General features: G+C 41.0%; 1 long non-coding RNA gene across 1 annotated transcript; it reads left to right on the top strand.

Moving 5' to 3' along the window:
• Nucleotides 1–2,170: 2,170 nt before the first annotated feature.
• On the top strand, nucleotides 2,171–22,918 carry LOC112932481 (uncharacterized). Its single transcript, XR_003237475.2, has 4 exons — nucleotides 2,171–2,839; nucleotides 8,818–9,056; nucleotides 9,662–9,749; nucleotides 21,052–22,918. It is a non-coding gene; the product is annotated as an uncharacterized lncRNA (long non-coding RNA).
• The last annotated feature ends 1,247 nt before the right edge of the window (nucleotides 22,919–24,165 follow it).

The raw sequence follows: 24,165 nt of genomic DNA, 5'->3' as shown, positions 1-24,165 counted from the left end.
AGGCTCCATAGCTATGGCTCTATAGTGTTTGCTGGCTGCTGTGGGGCTTCTGTTCACTGCCTTTTATATGCAAAGATCTCCAGGGGACTTTGGGCGTCCTGGGGGACTGTTTGTTGAATGTGAGAGCGCCAGAGAGGAAACCACGGTACTCTTTCTATAGCCACCCCACTGAAGGGCTGTGTGTGCACACTGGCCTCACACATGGAGGACGGGGAGATTCTAAGTGCGGGGTTTGCCACATGCATTCCGAGGGACCTTCTGTTATTTTCGCAAGTGTGGGAAATGCTGTCTTCATCAAAGGAACCAGGCTTCATGTCTGCAGGACTTCCCTGGGCTTTTAAAAGGCTAGTCCCCCAACAGGCAAGTCCCCTGAAAGTGAGGGGGAGGATGCAACAACACTGTTTGCCTATCTTGTTTAGAAGAACTGTTCTCCTCTGGCCCGCCAATGTTTGGGGGAACGACTGTGTCCTGAAATGTAACCTGGCAGAGCAGCGAGTAGATTCAACCCCGAGTGCCACGTTTGATCATCCCTGGAGACTACTGGCAGACCCGTTACTCGAAGAAGCGCTTTGGACGCTAGTTCTGGTTAGAAGGAAAGAGAGCGATAGTGGTGATTGTTGTGCTAGGATTTGCCAACCCTGCCCTTGTTCCCCACGGTTTCTGAGTCCTTCCAACATCACTCATATGCACGTCCACATCCTACCCTGTTTGGACATCCTGGAGATTCCAATAAAATTGCAATTTGACTGAGTCTAAGATACTGTGGATTTCACACCAGCTAGTGCTACAAAAACTACCACGAAGCTCTCTGGTTGGCTACAGGCACAGTAGCCGGGACCGTGCTTAACGGACGTGCTGCTCTAAGGTGAGGGACGCTTTAGAAGAAAAGTAGAAGAGCCCAGAATAGAGCACAGCACACACTTTCCAGATCTAACACTTCATTCACGCAAATACCATCAGGGAACCTCTGCGACACTGTATAGCTGTTTATTAGGAGAGAGGAGTTATGTTTGAGCTGTCTGTCTCTGAAAATCCTGTTGAATAAAGCCTTACGAGCTATTTGCTTGCAGCAGAAAACATTTTTAATGTACTATGTAAACTATAAAACATTTATGAAACTTTATTGAAAATACAGTTACCACTGCCTGCATTCTTGGGAATATACATCATCATATTATATTCAGACCAACAAGGCCACAAGCAAATATAACCCAGTGAAGTTCTCATCATGTTCTCAGCGGACATGCCGAGTTATTAAGCATGCCACCTTCCGCAGCTCAGCATCAACAGTATGGGAGACCTGGTTTGTTAACAACAACTTGCACAAAGTTTTAAGTGTCTGTGACCTGTGGTTGATGACAAATAATAAAATGGTAGGGTTAAATGAATCCCCCAGATGTCTCTGAGAAGGTATGATGAGAGCAGACGACTTGAACCAGACAACAAGACAAGAACTGGTGCATGTGGAAGAGCAGACTTGAGGGGGACCCCAGGCCTTGCAGGCTCCAGAGCCAGCCTTGTCGTTCAGCTAATAGGAGGGATGGCAGGAATCCTGCAGCTGCTCTAAGAACCTTAATACAGCTCCAGATATATATATTTAAAAAAAAAGAGATGCCAATTCTTCCCTGTGAGTTTTGTTTACCCAGAACTGTTTCTGGGATTTTCGGAAGTCCTTATCAGAATATGGTTACTTTTGTTTCAAGTAGTCGGATCAGCCAACCCCAGTGGGAAAAGTTAAGAAATGTGGAAGCCATAATAATTTGGGAAGAGTGATTTCTTAGGAACTAAGGGTGTTGATATTATCTATGTTTGGAATACACTTGTGGTTGACCTTCATACAAACACAACAAATCATAGATCTCTTTATTTCTAATCATCTATAGATCTATCATTTATCAACTCTGTTTTCCGAGAGTGGAACTGATCCCCTTCCTCTGTGATCACATACCCATAAAAGAAATCACTATGCATGCCACACTCACAGGGAAAATCACATATTTTTGAAGGAGAAAAAGGCATTTTATATACATGGAACAGGGTTATCAGTGTTTAGAATGTGAAATATAAGAAGCTCATCAAAATCATGGTTGTGACTATCTACAGCTGAACCAGGCTCTTTCTTTCCAGCCTGGCTTTTTCCTTGTTGTTGTTGTTTATTTTTACTTTCATTTTCATTTTTTTGTCTTCTTCACAGACACATTAAGGCAGAGGTCAGGCTCACACAAGTCGGTTTGAAGATTCATTTGCATCCCTCCATCCCCCCCACCCCTGCCTGGCCCATAGTAATTAGTAAAGGGTTTCTGAGCAGTGAGTGAGTGGAAGGCAGGGGAAGAGATACCCATCAAAGATCCTGTAGGCTTGTCTGAACTGTCAGCTTTGGGGAGCGCTGAGCACTTCTTAGGCTTCTGATGGATACCAGTGTAGTTTCGGAGAGGTAAACTTCAAAATGAGGGTAAAGGTGATTTAATTAATTAATTTAAAAGATTTTATTTATTTATTTGAGAGAGAGAGAGAGGAAGAACACGAGCAGAAGAGAAGGGCAGAAGGAGAGAAGGAAGCTGACTTCCCACTGAGCAGGGAGCCCTTCGTGGAACTTGATCCCAGGACTCCAGCATCATGACCTGAGCTGAAGACAGGCACCCCTAAAAGGTGATTTTCATGAATTTAGTTATCTAATCTTTATCCAAGCCTTTATAACTGTATTTTTCTTTCTCTTTGAGCAAACCTTGAAAAGGCACAGTTCTATTAACAACTCACTGTATGATGCTGCTGTCTGGAGTTTCCTAAAACATTTCCAGTTAAGAAACGTCAAAAGAATTATTTCTCACAGGAAATCAATGTAAGTATACATAACATTTTTTGAGAAGATGATTAATGAACAAAACCAAATCTTTATCTCTTAATAAGCAATATAAAATGTGGAAAATACAGTGTGTTACCTAAGGCTGGATCCAGACATGACCTGTATTGACATCGTGGCACAATTTGATGTGAAATAAAATGACTAAAAAAAAAATTTAAATGTCTCTAAGTGGCTCAAGCTAATGAGCAAGTAATTTAAAGTGAGGGTGGGACAAATAAATGAGTTTTGAGCTTTGTCCCTTAAAATGAGGCCAGCTGAGCAGAGCAAAATCCCTGGAGCCAGGCCTGTGGAAAGGCAAGGACCATTGCTCTGAAACTTTACCACGCCTGCTCCTGAGCACTATGCCATCCTGCCATTCTGCTGTCTTGGGTCTGTAGACCCTTTATGTTCTAGATTGATTTAATCAAAGAGTCTTTCACTTAACACTTTTTGATAATTGCCTATGGTAGAACGCTTTCATTTGAAGCAACAAGGACTGGCAGGCGCTTGTTCAGCTGATTAAAAGTCAAACCAGGGAACTGTGCACAAAATTTATTTTTTATTTTTTATCTATTGAGAGTGAGAGTGAGACTCCCAGGATCCTGAGATCATCACCTGAGCCAAAAGCAGATGTTTAACTTACTGAGCCACCCAGGTGCCCCACAAAAATTTTTTTAACCTAAATATTTTATTTATTTATTTATTTATTTATTTATTTATTTATTTATTTATTTATTTATTTTATGATAGTCACAGAGAGAGAGAGAGAGAGAGGCAGAGACACAGGCAGAGGGAGAAGCAGGCTCCATGCACCGGGAGCCCGACGTGGGATTCGATCCGGGGTCTCTAGGATCGCGCCCTGGGCCAAAGGCAGGCGCTAAACCGCTGTGCCACCCAGGGATCCCTAACCTAAATATTTTAGTGCAACATACACAAACATACATTGGTTTACTAACCTTTGATGCTGGCCCACAGCCTCCTCCTTGGAGTTCTCTAGCTTTTCTCATCTAAGCTCCCACAATACATTGTCTTGAATTTCCGTTTTCAGGGTTTGTTTAAAAAGGAGCAGGAACTCACATGTATATGCAGAGCAACCTGAATGCAGAAATCTGTGTTTTTCCCTGATTATTTACGTATGTCTGGTCCACAACCAACGTAACAGCATTTTTTTTCATAGTTACTCACCTTTATCAAATTTTTCTAAAGTCTGAATTTGCTTTTCAGAAGGACTACGATGATTTTTTTTGTTCCCATGTTTATTTATTTATTTATTTATTTAATAATTACGATAAGAGTGTGCAATTGGCCCAAACAGGTGTGGAGGGGATCAGTATACAGAAGTCCGGGAGGGTCACCGCCTGCCTGACGCCAGTGGTGTGAGTCGCTCAGGTAAAAGGTCTTGGATTATAGGTTGTGATGGGTTTGGGGAGCTGAGAATACAAAAAGGAATAAAATGTTCTTAGGGTATGGTGCAGGAGGCCGGTTACACATCAGGCATGTGTATTTTCAGGAGACATGCAGAGAAGTACGTGAGAAAAAAAAGGATGGATTTTGTTGGCTCAGTGAAGCTTTCCCTGATTAACAGAGTTCAGGCTATGTTTGTCTTCTCATGTACTGTTATTTCAAACATGCTCCATGTGAGTCATAAGGAAGCTAGCGTGATGACAAGGAAGTGCACTTCTATCAATTCTATTTCTTTTTAAAAAAATCTTAATTAATTAATTATTTAAGGATTTTATTTACTTATTCATGAGAGACACAGAAAGAGAGGCAGAGACACAGACAGAAGGAGAAGAAGCAGGCTCCCTGCGTGGAGCCTAATGCAGAACTCAATCCCAGGACCCTGGGATCATGATCTGAGCCAAAGGCAGATGCTCAACCACTGAGCCACCCAAGCATCCCTACCAATTGAGGTTTCTTTGAGAACTTGGTAGGTTAGGATTAGTTATCATTCGCAAACCACACCACTGAAATGCTCTGCTTTGGTGGTGGTTTCTGCAGGGCCTGGGTCCATGCTGTGAATCAGGTCTACAGGAGTGGAATGGGGGCATGGGTGTCTGGTATAGACTCTTCTAGGCCAACTGGGAATGTTCTTATCAGTCTTAGACAGAGTGGCTGCCACTCTTTGATAGTTCAGCTCTACTAAGTTGCACCAGACTAAACTTGGTTCCAGGATCTCTACTCTGTCAGAGGACTGCATGCTATGCTTGAATTGATGGTTTTCTTTTTGATGACATTTCTAGGCCGTGATAATGATGGATCAGGGAGGCAATCAATGGAATGTGCATAGTGCATTTGATTTGGGAGGGTTAGAGTAACTGCATGATGTGACAGGGAACATGTGATATTGAAGACCTTTAATTGAATCAAGCACGTGGCAATTCCATCTAGTGGCTACTGTGGTGACCCAAATGTCTACACTGACAAGCTAGAAATAGATTTGGTCACCAGGACTAGATATCATTGTTAAGAAGCCAATCAGGTTACTAGAAATAAAAATAAAATAAATAGAAAAATAAATAGAAAAAATACAAATAAAATAGAAGTAATAAATGTATTTATTTATTTATTTATTTATTTATTTATTTATAAAGATTTTATTATTTATTCATGAGAGACACACAGAGAGAGGCAAAGACACAGGCAGAGGGATAAGCAGGCTCCTCACAGGGAGCCCGATGTGGGACTCCATCCTGGGACGGGGGATCACACCCTGAGCTGAAGGCAGAAGCTCAAGTGCTGAGCCACCCAGGCATCCCTAAAAAATAAATTTTAAATCAATAAGGTAAAAATAGAAAACCTTTTTGGAGACAGGATGTGTTTGTTGCAAGCAAGCAAAGGTGAGGAAAATATAAAATCTCCTTGGAATTTTTATAATATTAGAACCTTAAGATAGAGCATTTCAGTGACTGTTTTCTTAGGGTACAGTTTTCTTTGGCTGAACTTACCATGCAAGTTAAAGATTTGACAGGAGCTCCTTCTCTAAATGAGAAACAAGATAGAAAATGCAAATATTGGAAATGTTAACACTTAGGAAAATAAGATTGAATGCAATCTTTATTAAGTTACATCATTGGCTACACAAATAATCACTCATCACAATATATGGTTGGAGAAATTATGGAGAAAAAAAAAGATGATAAAATCTTTCACATTCTTTGCCATCCTTCCTGCTCATCTGAAGGAATTTCTGTCCTTCTTAGGAGAAAGGCCAGCAGTTGGTAGTAAGCAACAACAAATGCCTGAGGAATGTCTTTTTAGCTGTAAGCTTAATAAGAAAAACTTGAACAAATCATTATTGTTGGGGCTCCTGCAAGGTGGTTGTACTTTGGAACAATGCAGAATGGATCTGCCGGAAGCCTGAGAATTAACCTTTCCTATTTGTTTTTAGAGGCACATTCTTGCTTCGTACTTGGAAATAATTACTTCCACTTTTCACACAAATTCCCTATTGTTGCCAGTTGTAAAATTTCTGTTACCATGCTTTGATTTCTATGTTTGGTGAAGAAAATGCCCAGATGGGCAAAAGCTTCATTAAGGCATTATTCCCTGAAAAGGGTGGCTGTTGAACTAGGTTGGTCAGGCTGGGAGCCATTATTATTAATAATTTTGAGGGAAGGTCCATTTTTCCCAGACATCTATCATTAGTAATTCTGATATAGAGTCATTTATCTAAAGATTTATTTAAATGTTAAAAAATAACAAGTGATTGGTTGAAAAATGAGCCTCTCTTCTGAAATCATCACAGATAACATTTATTGAGTATTTAATGCATGCTATGTTTTATAAACATTACTTCCTTGACAGCGTATCTACATCTCTTCGACATTTCCAACTATCCTAAAGCTTCAATGCAGCCCTCTGAGATAGGTCATGTTTTAATTGCTGTTAAAAATAATTTTCAGAAAGGGTGAAATGATGTTTATCTTACAGATGTAAAAAAGAATGGGTATTAAAGATGTAACCCTGTTCATAAATCAGGATGTTACAACTGATTCAAGAGAGAATCCGGAAGAGAAAAACATTTGCAGATTGGAAGTCTTGAAGTGAACGTACAAATGGAGGCAAAACATATTTTTTTCTACAGCAAGGGTAACGGAAGTCACCTGAATTTCTACTTAACTGGACAGAATTTGCAGGTCTATAGATTGAATAGCTGTAAATGACTTCTCAGAGGAATATCCTCCAGATAATGCATTGTCTTCTATTTGAGCACAAATTTGTCCCTAACCTCCCATCTTACAGATGGAGAAATCAAGGCTCAGAGAGGACCAGTTTGAGTATTCTTCATTAGTCAGAGAAATCTCTGCATCTGGGGTGGTTAGTTGGAATACGTGGAATGAGCGAGTCGCTGACCGATGCCTGCACCTCCAGAAGCTAACAAAATAAGGAGTGGAGGAGGGCTGAGGAATGTCTGTGTCTGACACACTTCAGGTTTGAGCAAACAAGGCAAAGCATCCAAAAAGAAATGACTATTTCTACCCAGCAGCAAACTCCCAGACAACAGGAATTCCTCTCCAAATACATGATATTCTAATGGATAAAAAAAACAAAAACAAAAACAACCAACCATGCATAATCTATGTAAGTGGTACTCAGAGCCACATTCCCTGTTTTCCTGAGTTTCACCTCCCATGAAAGCCTGGGACGGAGTTCAGGCGGGGTTTATGATGTGGGTAAAGAATGAGGTGTGACTTTGAGCCTGTACTGGGTATGGGGCAGGTCCTGTGACTCCTCTGGCTCTAATGCAAGTCAAGATGGATGACAAGCTGTATAGTACGTGATACCATGTCATCACTGCCTGGAAGGGAGCAAGAAGGACGAGCATGGGACAGAGACTCCTTGGCCTGTGATTTGATAGGGCTTCTCAAGGCTGGAACAGGTGCTTAATTGCTCCCCTCCCTGCCACTCACCAGAACTGGGAGAGTTGAGCCAACTCAGAGGAGGCATGAGAATAAAATAGAGAGCATGATGACATACTTATGTCACACAAGTAATAAGTGACAAGGCTCGCATTCAAGCACTAGTTTGTCTAATTCCAGATCATGTTCCTAACTTATCCACTACAGTTTACCCTGTTTTCTTTAAAAAGCTGGATTCCAGAGGTCTAGTGATTTCCAATTGTTTCATGTAATGGATTGTGTATCAGTGTCCACTGTCCTTTCACTGAGTCATTTGGTGGGATCAGCGTTGTCTATGATTGGAAGCAGACTCTGCCATTGCTATTTATTACTGTAGAGGAGGGTGTTTCCATACACCTTCATATAGAGTATAAATTAAAAGTGAAATCACTGCGTGAGGCCAGGAAGTATCCAGGATGGTGTCACCAGACCCTTTCTGCCAAGTCTTGGGTCTTCCCGCTCATTCACTGAACCTTTAGCCTCATGTGGGAAATTCATGGGCTCAGAAGAAGCAACAGAGTTGGAAATCTTGGATATTGTCGCAGACCTTGAACACTGTTAGCTTTGTTATGTCTCCATTTTTCTCATTAGAATAAGGATAATAGCATTTGTTCCGTATAGCTTCTACACCATTATTTGCATGAGAGAATATAACATGGAAAAACGTTTCACACCTAAGAAGTGATGCTGTTGTCAACCACAGACAAGCAGATTCAGACAAAGTCTCTAAAAACCAGAGAGACAGAGGGAATCTGAGGTAATCTGGACACCGAATAATTCAGAATGGTTCCTCAAAAATACACCTCTTGTCCAAATGTGTTGGTTGGGATACTTTCCATTGTAAGAGACCAAAACCCTAATTCCAATGATATCAAGCAAAAAAGGACTTAGAAATTTTTTTATTTCATATTTTAGGATACTCTGAGATATCAATGGGTAGATGTGGTTTCAAGTGCATCTTGATCTCATGGTTTAAATTTCATGATCCAGGTGTGGTTCTCTCCTTTCCTGCCCCATTTCTCTGTCCATTTCCAGACTTTGTTCTTCTTTGCTTCTTTTTTGCATATTTTTCAGACCAAGTAGCAAAATGGCTGCGAGTCACTTTGGACTTACATTGGAACGAGACTACCTCTCCCTACTGGGGCTGCAAAACCCTGGGGTGATATATAATTGGCTCCACTTTTTGCTTCTAAACCCACCCAGAGGGCTGGGATTGGAGTCAGCCTTATAGATGCTATGTGGATTGAGACTGGTCAGGAGCAGATTCCACCAAGAAAATAAAGTGTACTCTTACCAGAAGAGAGCCAATGTTGGTAAGTACGGCAGGAGTGGAAACATTTTGGGGGTATTAGTGATGGAAAGTAGCTTGAATTATCCTAATTGTTTAGCTGTGGCAATCAACTCTATGAAATATGAAAAGCATATGAATTAAGATATTCTTATTTTGTTATGGAGAATTTGGGGAGATTGAAGTCTAGAGAAAAAAAATTACTGAGATTTAGAATAACAGTCCCATCAAAAATATTTTTTGAGGGGGTTATAGAATGCATATTTTTTAGTTGGATTTTTAGAATTTAGTTGTCTAGTAGAATAATGGGGAATTTTAGAGGTTGTGACATAAACCTGTCATTTACCTGTCTACCCCTGATATTCTGAAATATGGAACTTAGGTTAAAAACAGTATGGATGGGTAGCCCAGTAGTTTAGCGCTGCCTTCAGCCCAGGGCGTGATCCTGGAGACCCAGAGTCAAGTCCCATGTCAGGCTCCCTGCATGGAGCCTGCTTCTCCCTCTGCCTGTGTCTCTGCCTCTCTCTCTCTCTCTCTGTCTCTCATGAATAAATAAATAAAATCTTAAAAAAAAAAAAAAACAAAAACAGTATGGACTTAATTTTTCCTCCCCATCCCTTTTATTTTCAGAGATTTTCATGATGTTGGCTGTTTTATTCATTCATGTAATAAGTATTTATGGAGCTGTATATGCAAGGCATTGTATATTCCAGAAAAGGTAATTCAGCCCTGGTCTTTCTATATTTTAGTATGTGTTTTCTTGATTTAAAAAAATGATGTGAATGATATAAATAGTCGATTCACAAGTGATGAAATTTAGCAGGCATATGGAAAGCTGCTTGACCTCATTAGTAAATAAAGAAATAAAAACCTAAATAAGATTCCCTTTTGGGGATGCCTGGGTGGCTCAGTGGTTGAGTGTCTGCCTTTGGCTCAGGTCATGATCCCAGGGTCCTGGGATCGAGTCCTGCCCAGGGCTTCTTTTGGGGACCCTGTTCTCCCTCTGCCTGTGTCTCTACCTCTCTGTCTCTCATGAATAAAATAAAATCTTTTCTTTTAAAGATTTTATTTTATTCATGAGAGACACAGAGAGAGAGAGAGAGAGAGAGGCAGAGACGCAGGCAGAGGGAGAAGCAGGCTCCGTGCAGGGAGCCTAATGTGGGACTGGATCCCGGGTCTCCAGGATCAGGTCCTGGGCTGAAGGTGGCACTGAACCACTGAGCCACCAGGGCTGCCCAAATAAATAAAATCTTTAGAAAAAAGAAAGATTCCCTTTTGACTCATCAAATTGGCAAAAAAAATTCCTCCAAAACTTTGCTAATATCAGAGGAGGCAATGGCAAATATGAATTATACAGTCATCATAGAGGGAAATTGTGCAATCTGTTAAAATTTAAGATATACACAAAGACTTGTATAAAAGAATGCTTATTGTGATATTGTTTGTAATAGAAAAAATATGCAAATAAATTAGGATTCTAACAAGGGAAGAATGATGAAAATGGTCAAATAGGCCACGCACAAAAAATTCACCTTAGGAATGTTACACTACCGTGCAAAAGGATGAGGTATATGTGTAACCATGTATACATATATATTTAAGATTTTACTTATTTTTTCATGAGAGATGAGAGAGAGAGAGAGGCAGAGACACAGGCAGAAAGAGAAGCAGGCTCCATGCAGGGAACTCTATGTGGGACTCGATCCCGGGACTCCAGCATCACACCCAGGGCCAAAGGCAGGTACTCAATTGCTGAGCCATCCAGGCATCCCTATGTGTAACCATACTGACAACAATAAAATATGTTCTGATTTAGTCTAACATGAATCCATAGATTGTGCTGTATCTATATACCAATATGTTTCTAAGCGCATAGAAGAAATTCTGAAATTTCTGCCATGCCCCCAGAGGATGTGGGAATGGAATTGACTAATGGGGTAGAAGGGGCTTGCTATTTATCTGAATTGTTTGAAGAGTTTACAACAATGTTTTCATTTGCTACTTGTCTAATTAAAATCTAATTAATTTTTTAAGCATTAATATTTTATTATTTTTAAAGTAATCTCTCTGCCCAATGTGGGGTTCAAAGTCATGGCCTCAAGAAAAAGAATCATAGGCTCTACCAACTGAGTCAGCCAGGCAACTCCAAAATAAAAAAAAATAAGATTTTTATTTATTTGGGGGAGAGAGAGAGAGAGAGAGTGCACGTGCAGTGGGTGAGGGAGAGGAAGAGAGAGAGAGAGAATCTCAAGCAGATTCCCCCCTGAGCAGGGAACCTGATATGGGGCTCCATCCCAGGACCCTGCGATCATGACCTGAGCCAAAGGCAGACCCTTAACTGACAGAGCCATCCAGATGCCCCCAAAACCAAATTTCTAAATTGGAAAGACACATATAGCTATGACTTCAATGGATGCTGACTTCCCGCAGTCAATTTATTATTGACTCTCTATAAGGACTTTATATTTTGATGCAATTTTATTTTAGGATTTTCTTTACTCTGCATAAATTGATTGCCTGATGCATTTTATAATTTTTCTACTAGCTTCAGAGGTAGAATTTAGTGAGTCATCAGTTGCGTATAACACCCAGTGCTCAACACATCAAGTGCCTTCCTTGATGCCCATCACCCAATTACCCCTTCCCCCCACCAGCAAGCCTCAATTTGTTTCCTAGAGTTCAGCATCTCTAATGGTCTGCCTCCCTCTCAATTTTCTTTTTTTTTAAGTTTCTATTGATTTATTCATGAGAGACACAGAGAGACAGAGACAGAGAGATAGAGAGAGAGGCAGAGACACAGGCAGAGGGAGAAGCAGGCTCCATGCAGGGAGCCTGATACAGGACTTGATCCCAGGACTCCACATCCTGAGCCGAAGACAGGTGCTAAACCGCTGAGCCACCCAAGGATCCCCTCAATTTTCATCTTATTTTATATTTCCTTCTCTTTGCTCTATGTTCGTCTGTTTTGTTTCTTGAATTCTACGTGAGTGAAATTGTATGATTTTGTCTTTCTCTGACTTATTTTGCTTAGCATAATACCCCTAGCTCCATCCGTGTTGTTGCAAATGGCAAGATTTCATACTTTTTTGATGGCTGAATGATAGTCCATTGAATATATATAGACCACATCTTCTTTATCCATTCATCTGTCAATGGACATCTGGGCTCATTCCATAGTTTGGCTATTGTCGACATTGCTGCTATGAACATTGGGGTGCAGGTGCCCCTTCGAATCTCTATGTTTGCATCCTTTGGATAAATACCTAGTAGTGCAATTGATGGGTTATAGGGTAGTTCTATTTTTAACTTTTTGAGGAACCTCCATACTGTTTTCCAAAGTGGCTGCACCAGCTTGCATTCCCATCAAATAAGAAGGTTCTCCTTTCTCGGCATCCTTGCTAACATCTGCGGTTTCCTGAGTTGTTAATTTTAACCATTCTTTCTGGTGTGAGATGGTGTTTCTGTGGTTTTCATTTGTATTTCCCTGATGCCGAGTGATGTTGAACATTTTTCCATGTGTCTAGTGGCCATGTGTCTGTCTTCTTTGACAAAATGTCTGTTCATGTCTTCTGCCAATTTCTTGACTGGATTATTTATTCTTTGGGTATTGAGTTTGGTAAGTTCTTTGGGTACTAGGTTTTAGGTACTAGCCCTTTATACGATAAGACATTTGCAAATATCTTCTCCCATTCTATATTCTGTAGGTTGCCTTCTAGTTTTGTGGACTGCTTTCTTTGCTTCACAAAAGCTTTTTATTTTGATGAGGTCCCAATAGTTCATTTGCTTTTGTTTCCTTTGCCTTTGGAGAGGTGTCTAGCAAGTGGTTGCTGTGGCCAAGGTCAAAGCCTGTATTCTCTCTAGGATCTTGATGGATTCCTGTCTCACGTTTAAGTCTTTCATACATTTTGAGTTTATTTATGTGTACAGTATTAGAAAGTGGTCCAATTTCATTCTTCTGCATGTGGCTGTCCAATTTCCCCAACATAAATACGACATTTTTATATCATTGTAAGACCTGTTGTCAAATAGGTTTGAAAAAAATCTATGCTCTTCAAGAAGTGGCCACATGTGACTGTTTAAATTTAGATTAAGATTATATCAAATTAAACATTTTCTCCATTGTACTAGCTGTATATTATGTACTCAGCAGCCACATGTAATCAGGATCTATAGGATGACACAGATAGAGAACATTTCTCTCATCACAGAAAGAGTTATTGAACCGTGCCAGTCTCAATGATCTCATTTTCCAGGTTCTCTGCCATCTTTTGAAACTGTGGGTTGCTTTCTGAAATTAACTCTGACCAATGAAGGGAAAAATCCATATATTTACATCTGTCATCCTCTAACACTTCTAAAGTTAACTCGTGCCAAAATAAATTTCTCCCCAAGCCCTTGAAGAATTTAATGTTTGGAGATGCTCAGATTTCCAGTAGTATTGAAGTCAAACCTCTCTTTAAAGTTGCCCTAGACTCTGTAGAGAGAAAAACTTGGGAGCACAACATGTGAGAGATGGGGTGTCATATTAGAGTTCACCTCGCACCGGGATGGAGTTGGCCAATTCTTCTGGAACTATATAATGTGGAGAGCAACCTGCCCCCTGGGGGAGAGATTGCCACCTTTGCTCTTGGGGTCCATGCTAGGAAGCCCTTGAATTTTCAGTGAGTCACTTCACATGTATTCTCTCCCTGGAGCTCTGGGATTTGTGAGTTTTTACTATACGTTTTCTAGGAGATGCTGTTTGCTGGATTGTAACTCTTCTGGGCCGAGGGAGCAAATTCTTGGGTTAATATCTTCAGCTCTAAGAATCTGCAAGGTAATGGCTGTAACCATGACTGATCTGGCCATGTCCAGGAAACAGTGGCCACTTCAGATTCAGGAAGGAAGAGATTTAATACAGAGGCTAAGGGGCTTACACAGCAATTTTAAGAGTGGGGAGTGGGGAGGGCGTGTAGATGGAAAAGATCGCTTTCAGGAAATCTCAAGATAAGTCACCACTAGAGGCCTTGGGTATCTTCCGCTCCTAGAATTTGCTGGCACATACTGGAGTCACCTGTCTACCCATGTCCACACGCCTGCCAGGAGCTGCTGTTGGGGAAATGTGGCTGCTTCTTTTTCTTTCTTGTCCCTCCACATTGTGGATAACTAATTGCCCCCATTGAATGCAGCTGGAGCCCGCTGCCATGGAAGCATTGGAAATGTAGTTTGCACACTTTCTGCTCCCGAGGGACAGGCCAGAACTGTGTGGGCAGGGAAGGCACAGGGTGCCATGCAACACATCCAGCAGGCGCGATCCCACCCGACATCTGAGAACACGGCCACTGCGCATGCAGGTGTGGGAGCTGGGCCGTGGTTCCTTCTAACCCTGTGTTGCAACACGTGTATTTCTATGATTTCTTCAGCAAACGTGAACCATTAAGATGAAAATTTAGAGACTCAAAGGATTGCAAACACTGTCAAGGTTCACTTAGTTCACCTGACCCTCAAACTTGCTGCCTGTCCGTGCCACAGAGAAGTCTTCCAAAAATCTAGAATCTGGAGCCCTATCCAGAACTACAGAAGTGGGATCTTTGTGGTAAAGGTTGGGGCTGGGATTGGGGTGGGCAGGGAAGTCCTGGGGTCACCAGATATAGATGGTGCTGATCAGGTAACTGTTCTCAGGCTGGCATTTGGGAGACCAATTAATAATACTTATTCCTGTTTTCTGGAAGGCCATGCACTCTGTCTTAGAATGATGAGAATCTATCCTCTGCTACAGTTAGAGGTTTTGGTTTTAAAATGGAAAAGAACAGTCAGATGCTAGTACCTAGTAATATCCTTGGGGATCTCTTTGGCTGTAATTCATAAGATCAAATCATGAATCTGATCTGAACATGGACCCTGGGACGATGAGGACACCCCCAGAAGTGAAATGCTGATAAAACACAAAGGGTTGATAAAGTTCCATTTTTCAGGGAGAAGACAAGAGAATGGAAATATTTTGAAATTACTTACATCAGTAATAAATAGATGTTTTTGCCATTGTTGACAGACCGACCACAAATAAGTATTACTTTTGTCGCCTCAAATAAAAGACACACAAAGCACATACTGGGCTGATTACGCTGTTTTTTAAAATAATATATCTTTAAGCTAAGGTCATTTCTAAAACATAACTTGCATCTGTGAAGGGCACTCAGGGTACTAGGAGTGAGCAGGTATTGGTGGCAATGATAAGGCAGGCACATTAAAAATTCTTTTGTTTGTGTGATTAATTGTATTTTCTCTGGATGCATGAAATATGAACTGATTTCTAGTTTTTGTAAGGACTCTGGGTAATTTGTAGGGTGACTGAATGTACGATTTGCAGTATGTTCTTTATAATTAAAGGAGGAAGTGGAGTGACTTGGAAAGAAAACAAAGGATTGGTCTCTGTCACGTTCTGTTTGACAGCCTAAATAAATTTGCAGAGTCACTATGTTCATTGGGATATCTTGCACTGTTATCTTTTTTTTCCCTTAACTTTTTATTTACTTATTTTTTTAAAAAAGACTTTATTTACTAGAGAGAGAGAGAAGAAGATCATAAGCAGGGGGGGTGGCAGAGGGAGAGGGAGAAGTAGGCTCCCTGCTGAACAGAGAGCCCAACACAATGACATGGGGCTCCATCCCAGGACCCTGAGATCGTGGGTGAAGCCAGATGCTTACCTGACTGAGCCACCCAGGCGCTCTTATTTACTTATTTTTTTAAAAACAGTTTTATGGATTGCATTCATTTTTTAAAATTTGTTTTTTAAAAACAGTTTTACTGAGGCACAATTGATACACCAAGAACTATATCTATTTCATGTGTACCATTTCTTACCCCCTCCTCTTGTGCCAAAATTTTAAAAGTGAATTTTTGCCAGAAGACAGGGGCCATGTAAAAATCATTCAGCTGGGTAAATTCTGAAATCATACTTGCTGGAGCAATAAACTTGATAAATGATGCTATTTAAAATTGGTGAAATTTCCTTTTATAAATCTGTATTAAGAATGGAAAATCTATGAACTTTAAACATACGTGGAAATTGGCTGGCTTTGCAGCATGGGCTTTTAGCCGTTGGACTTTGAGGGTTTAAAAAAAATAGTCATTTCCTCCAGTGTCAAATAAAAGAAAATTCTAGACAGTGATGTAAACATGGGTGCATGAAGGGAAAGAGTTTGAACCCTATACCAGAAAGCAGTTGTAGACACAAATTGTCACTAGAGCTCCACGGACCATAGAAGGAAGCAAAGTTGTGGAAGACTCATCAAACTGGCAAAATTATCTGATTCCAGGATCAGATCTCCAAATCCAAATTCCTCAAGTATCGAAGCTTGATTTTCAGATCTTAATGACTGTTTGAGATGAAGGAGAAACTTTTGGCTAACTGGTCAGAGAAAACAAATGGATTAATCAAGATGTGCTTCATGACCATAGTTGCAAAAATGCAACACGACTCTAAAATCTTAGTATGGGGGCAGCCCGGGTGGCTCAGCAGTTTAGCTCCACCTTCAGCTCAGGGCTTGATCCTGGAGAACCCTCCCTGCATGGAGCCTGCTTCTCCCTCTGCCTCTGTCTCTGCCTCTCAATCTCTCTGTGTCTCTCGTGAATAAATAAATAAAATTTAAAAAAAATAAAATCTTAGTATGAACTTTTAAGAAGTGGTTGGTGATTTGGGGGAGAGTCATTAACACACTCTGAAAATCTGATAAATCCTATGAACATTTTATTCATAAAAAGGAGCATATGTTCTAAAATCTCATACATGATTCAGGAAGTTCACAGAAGTTCTCTGTCGTAAATAGTTAGAAAACAAGCAGTCTTAACTGTTGAGATGAAATGTATGTTTAATACTGTCCCGCCAGGAAGTGGGATTTTCCTTCTTAAAATAATGACAAAAAGAAAAAGAAATGCCCTTGAATTAGATGGGAATACGGTATCTGTGTTGTGAATTCACATGTGCTTTTGCTATTTTTAAAATCAAACTCTTCATCTTTTTTTTTTTTCACCTTTCTTTAAGATACAAAATATTATTGATGACTTTTGACTTCGGGGTTAGCTATACTCTGAAGTTTCTCACCCTGGCACACAGAGTCCACTCCTGTCTATCTTCAGGTGGTGGTTCTTAGGTGTTGGTATGCCTGGAAACAAACAAGGAGGTTGTTTTGATGACAGGTTTCTGAGTTCAAGCCCTCAGTGAGTCTCACTCATAGGTTTAGGGTGGCGCCAGCAGGCTGTGTTTTCACAGGTGCTCTGGGCAGTTTTCATGCTCCTCTGACCACATTTTGAATCACACTGATTGGAAACCAGTGGATCTTTGGTCCGTCTCCCCCCACCCCCATTTTCTTCTCTTTTAGTTTTCCTCTGGCACTCTGTTTCTTTTAGATTTTAATGTGTCTCTAAGTATGTGTGAATGGACTTTTTCTTCTTCTGATTTATCCTTTATTTCTTTTACTGCCATCCTTCTTCGATTGTAATATTTACTTTCTCTTCTTTGGTTTGACTTTTTTAAAAAAAACTTATTTATTTTAGTGGGGGGCGGAGGAGTGCGGGGAGGCGCTGAAGGAGAGAGAGAACCCAAAGCAGATTCCACACTAAGCGTGGAGCCTGACTTGGGGCTCGATCTCACAACCCTGAGATCGTGAGATCATGACCTTACAGAAACCAAGAATCGGACACTCAACCAACTGTGCCATGCAGGTGCCCCTTCTTTGATTTTACTTTAATAGAACTGAAACATAGGGTTTATTATGAATTGTACTTATTGAATACATGCCAGTTTAATGGGCTTTTCTTAACTTACACATGGGTAGAGCATTTTACATTTCTCTTTCTTTAAATGTGACAAATTAACCTGTTTTCTTTTTTACCCATGTGTTCATTTATTTCTTGTCTTCCGGATCTTATCCACTATTTCATATGGCTGTAGTTGAGGAATTACAGGAGAGAGAACTCAGGTGAATAAGAGTTAGAAATACCCATGCAGCAGGCTGGAGGCTGGGTGATAGTCCTTCTGAATTCATTTCAGAGGATGCTGGGCACATCTGCTGATGAGGGACAGACCTCACTCACTTTTCTTTTCAAAGACAAAAAAAAAAAAAAAAAAGAAATTCCCTTTGAAAGGTAGATAAATTCTTTCCAAGGAAATCAGATCATTATCTTGTTAAAAAAATCACTTGACTGTAGTCCGTCTACAAAAAAATCAAAATATAAATTACCTAGCTCAATATTTGGTACAGAACAGACTGCCAATAAATATGGGATGAAAAAATTCTTGCAAAATGTTATTTCTGGTGTTTTTGAAAATATGCCAAATATTAGCTATAGATTTAATATATGCTGTCATAGATGATATATTTGCATACATGACATGTCTGCAAAGCCTAGGAGTTCAGAGCTATGGAGTCTCTACCCCCTACCTGGGGCTCAAACTCGTGACCCCAAGATCAAGAGGCTCATGTTCTTCCGACAGAGCCAGCCAGGCCCCGCCCCCCCCCCCCCCCCCCAGCTGGCCCTTATTTAAATGCCAGTGGGGTTGCTATGTAATGGGAGACCAGAGCAAGTTATTGAGGCTCTTTTAATCTGTTTTTTTTTTTCCATCTGGGCAATGGGGATAGCAATAGTAGGTTCATCGTTGACTTGTTTGGAGGACCCAGTGAGGTGTGCGGGTAAAGCATTTAGTGCTCTGCTGACGTGTAGCGGTGTTAGATAACTGGAATGATTGTTCCTCTTCCTGGACCCAGAATATTTGTTAGTTCCTGGAAGGCTTATGCTCAGGAAAGGGAACTATCAGCTTTTACTGTCATACTCACAGTTACTTCTCATTTATAAAAAGTCAGTGACCAGGGTCCCTGGGTGGCTTGGTCAGTTGGGCATCTGCCTTTGGCTCAGGTCATGATTTCAGGGTCCTGGGATTGTGCCCTGAGTTGGGCCCTCTGCTCTGTGGGGAGTCTGCTTCTCCCTCTGCCTCTGTATTCTGCACCCTCCCCCTCTCAAATGAATAATTAAAATATTTTTAAAAAGGCCAGTGACCAAGATACTGTTTACAATGCCTAGAATGTCCAAGCTAAACCATCAACTCACTATATCATTGTACAATATTTGCTGCATTAGCCAAACTATATTGCGCATACCACCAAATGGTGTGACTTGCACCAGCGATGCTTATCTTTCAGTGTTGAGAATGTGGCCTTCTCAACTGCCCCTTGCCATGTGGTCTTGGACCAGTCCTTCAAACTTCTGAACATCAGCTGGTTTTTCAAAACTAGAATAAAATCCTGTGTTGTAACGTTGTTGCAGAGATTGAGACAGTGAGTGAGAAGGCCTACATGTGGAAGGTGGAATGGACCTTTCTGTGACAGTTCTGGGAACTCACAGCTCTTGGGACCAGAATGGGCCTCTGCCTCCCAGTTAGAACCACTGAACACTTTTCCTCCTTAGTGACTCTACCATGGGTGGCTGGCTTGTCCAAGTTAGACTGATCAGACTCTCTCTTCTCATTTTTAACCCCAGATTTTATTCATTTATTCATGAAAGACACACACACACAGAGGGGCAGAGGCAGAGGCAGAGGGAGAAGCAGGCTCCATGAAGGGAGCCCCACGTGGGACTCGATCCTGGGACTCCAGGATCACACCCTGGGCTGAAGGCAGATGCTTAACCACTGAGCCACCCAGGTGTCCCTCTTCTGCTCATTTTTAATTGGAACATGAAGACTGGAGATGAGATGTCAGTGGTCAACAGGGATGTACTCACCCTTTTTTTTTTTTTTTTAAAATCATTGGGGCTAGTTTTTTACTAGTGGACAGAAAACTATATTGGTTAGACTGGTTAGAGAAAGGACAAATAAAGGCAATGCTCGGAGAAAAATAGCATCAAGAGCCTCTGTCAGTTAGAATCCAATGAGATTCATATTGGCTCTGGAACACCCACTTCTTGATCCTTAGTAGGTTTCTTATCAGGTCCTACTCTAATGCCTGCCTTTGGGTGTTAGTGATACTTTTAAAAATCTTTCTTTCTTTCTTTCTTTTTTTAAACTAGGTTCCTTGCCCCATATGGGGCTGGAACTCATGATGTTGGCATTGATCTTGGATCAAGAGTCATGTGCTCTGTTGGGGCGCCTGGATGGCTCAGTTGGTTGAGATTTCACCTCTTGGTTTGAGCTCAGGTCATGACTGTGGGATCAAGCCCATGTCAGGCTTCGTGCTCAGTGGGGAGTTTGTCTGAGACTCTCCCTCCCTCTCCTTTCACCCCTCCCCTCTGTGCGTGGTCTCTCTAAAAGAAATAAGTAAAAAAATTTTTTTTAACAGAGTCATGTGCTCTATCAACTGAGCCAGTCAGATGTCCCTCCCAAATTTCTTTTTTGTTAAGCTAGCTTAGGTGTGTTTTTCTTTGTTACAACCACACAATTACATGATTAACTTCTGAAAGCAAAGCACTCACAAAATGGTGATTTCCCTTTGATTTACTTTACATTTCTTGAAATTATTATCAGGGCTTCAGAGGCATCTATAATGTTATGGCCTTCTCCTTATATTGATATGGAGACTGAAGCACAGGAACATGTTTGAATAGCACATCCAGTATTATATAAAAGCTAGAAGAGTCAAACATAAGTATTTCACCTACCAGGGTGTGTGACAGAAATAACAGGTGTGTGTGTGTGTGTGTGTGTGTGTGTGTGTATGGGGGGTAATGATTTATGTATTTTACACTATTTGAAATTTTGTGTATATGACCTGCCCAGATATATTTCGGGTTTTTTAACAGAGGTGGACTGCCTCACATGGGATTACTGTCTCTTTTGTTTTTCTCGGTGAGGTTGGCCAGTGGTTAGTTGGACCTATTATCTTCTGTGAAAATACTCAGTGGAAGTACATTTAGAACTCTGTGAATATAAATGGAATTAATTATGAGCTTTAGAATTTCTGATGAATTCATCAAGATCAGCCCCTTTACATTAAGCGATTTCCTTAATTAGAACCAGAATCACTGAGAAGTCTCTTTTCTGTTTCCAGGTTTCCAAACATTGGAGGCAAAATCTGCCAGAGATAATCCTGTTTACCATGAAACCCAAGAACATAAACAAATGAGGAAGGCATTCTTTAGACTTCAAGATGTTCAGCTTTCTTCAATTGAAAAACTAGGCCTAATGACAATTCCTGGCTATGTGGAACTTTTTCTTTCTTTGACATTTGTTTTATTACTTTACTCTCTATAGTGAGATTGGGAAACACTTGTGGCATCCTGATGATATGGAGTATGGATCTGCTCTACTAAGCCTGGGAGCTGGTGCTGTGCACAGGGAAGGTAGATGGTGTGTGGCAATAGAGTTCTGAGGGTCCCAAGCCCAAGTGAGTCATGTCTAGCTCACTTTGGAAATGATTTGACCAGTGACTTCCATGGCCTGCATTGACTTTTTAAATTGCATTTCTTTGCTGAATTCAATCACATTTCAAAAAAATATTTATTGAACATTTGTTCTTTTGAAGGGATAATATTGACTAGTTTTGGGGATTGGGTAATGTAGGATATAGACTTGAAAAATCTACACATTCTTCACTCTAAAGAAATTGATAACTGAAGTTTACTTAATGATGCTTCTGATTCAAATTTTGTATGTTCAGTGGTCCTCAAATTTAGGTGCATGTGAGAATCATCTGGGAGTTTTAAAAACTCCCAGTGCCTCAGGCTGTGCCCCATGCAAATGAAATTGTAACCTCTGGGGGTAAAATGCCTTCATGTGAATTCAACAGGTACCTAATCAGTATATTTTTTAAAGATTTTATTTATTTATTCACGAGAGACACACACAGAGAGAGAGGCAGAGACTTGAGCAGAGGGAGAAGCAGGCTCCATGCAGGGAGCCCGAAGTGGGACTTGATAGCAGGTCTCCAGGATCACACCCTGGGCTGAAGGCGGCGCTAAACCGCTGAGCCACCCGGGCCGCCTGATCAGTATTTTTTTTTTATTTGTTTTTTATTTGTTATTTATTTATTTATTTATTTATTTATTTATTTAATCGGTATTTTTTGAATAGGTTGCAGGTATGTCCAGGTACTGGCCTTGTTAATTCTCAGAGCGGTAGGGCAGGGTCTGGAGCAGAGGGAAGTCATTACCTGTCACCTCTGGCCATGGCATCCCCCACTGAAAGAGGACCCAGGTGTTGCCTTAAGTACCTCCATTTTGACCTTAGTCTGTACTTTTTAATGGATTAAATCCTTCCTTCCAGCCTATCACTTAACTCAGGCAAAAGACCCAGCAGGCAGGGGCACGTGGGTAGCTCAGTGTTGAGTGTCTGCCTTTGGCTTCGGTGATGATCCCTGGGGTCCTGGGATCAAGTCCCACATCAGGCTCCCCTCAGGGAGCTTCTGTCTCTGCCTCTCTCTGTCTCTCATGAATTAAAAAAAAAAAAAAAAGACCCAGCAGATAATATCTAATGTAGATACTGAACCTCCGCCATCAAACAAGGGCTGCCATGATGCCAGCAAGACCCTGAATGATTGACCTCAAGACAGTGATTTACCTCCACTGCCCACCTGTACTTAACCACTGACCTTTGTCCCAAATTTTCCTTGTATAAACCTAGAGGTATTTTCTGTAATTTGGAGCTCATTCTTGGGACATTAGTCCTCTCCTCCTAGTGTTGGCCTCACTGAAATAAATTCCTTTCCTTGTTTTATCCCTGCTTGTCTCTCTGCCTCTAGATTTACTAGTGGTGAACATCTAAACCTGGTCCATTTGGGACCCCCCTCCCCTTCCAGACCTCCGGTGCTCTTATACCCTTGGCTTCTGATAACATCACCAGTAAGCTGATGAAGTAACATTTTCTATGTACTATCATGGGGAGAGAGTCAAGGAGTACAGAAGTATCTCATTTAAAACTTAGAGTAATGCTGTAAGGTAATCATTTGTTTTTCAAATTTTGTAGATGAAGTATTTAAATCTTTGGGAATTAAACATTGTATTAAAAAGGGTAATTAACAGAGCTAGTATTTGGATCATACTGTTCTTTCGTTGTAGCTTTTTTTTTTTTTAAGATTTTATTTACTTATTCATGAGACACGCACACACACACACACACACACACACACAGAGAGAGAGAGAGAGAGAGAGACAGAGACAGAGACACAGGCAGGGGAAGAAGCAGGCTCCATGCAGGGAGCCCAACATGGGACTCGATCCCGGATCTCCAGGATCACGCCCTGGGCTGAAGGTGGCGCTAAACCACTGAGCCACCCGGACTACCCTCTGTAGATTTTTAAGGGTGTTACGTTGCAGAACGTGGAAAGTTCTATGGAGTGATGCATACAAAACATGAGGGGGAACCCAGAGAAGCAGATATTGATTCCAGTCTAGTGTGATCAGGGAAGCCTCCTGGAAAGTTTGGCATTTGTGCTGGACCTTCAAGAATGTGTAGAGTTCTAGACAAAACCTGTAATACCAGGTTTATATAATAAAACAGTGATCTATTTGGCTATAAAATAAAACATTAGGAGCTTATCTCTCCCAGATCCATAACCAAATCATTTGGGAAGCTTTCAAAATATATTGATGCCAGAGCCCCACCCTAGACCATTAAATCAGAGTTTTGGGGTAGGACCCACTGGGATAGAGTAGAAGGAAGCAGCAGAAAATAAAGCTGGTTTGGGGTTAGATTGCAGAGAATATAGAATGTGAAGCTTATTTGATTTATTACTCGGGTAATGGCAGGCCAGGGAAGGCTTTTAAACATGACAGTGATAAAGCAATCAACCTAGAAACTCCGTCCAAATCCTAGCTATCTCCTGTTTTGTTACATATTTAGAAAATATCAAGAATTCTCAATGGAAGTAGTTTTAAATTCAGGAGCGTATCAGGATTCCCCCGAGAAGGCTTTTCAATGACACCTTCTTTTTCTGGTTCTGGGGTTATGCCAGAGTCTTGAGGAAGCCTGGATAATTTCATGGGCTCTATGCAAAGACAACACCTTCTCTGGCCTACCCTAATTTAATACATCCGAATAAGGGACACAGAATGTGAAGTCAGGGAATAGTTTACAAGACCACCCTCACTTCTGATGCCAATTTCATATTTAGGGGTTTCTGAAGGCCACCTTCCATTCTGATAATTCACTAGAAAGGACTCGGAAT

This window comes from Vulpes vulpes, chromosome 12 (genome assembly GCF_048418805.1).
Source record: "Vulpes vulpes isolate BD-2025 chromosome 12, VulVul3, whole genome shotgun sequence".
Lineage (NCBI taxonomy): Eukaryota > Metazoa > Chordata > Mammalia > Carnivora > Canidae > Vulpes > Vulpes vulpes.
Note: the sequence above shows the minus strand (reverse complement) of the source record. Positions and strands in the feature narration are given on the sequence as shown.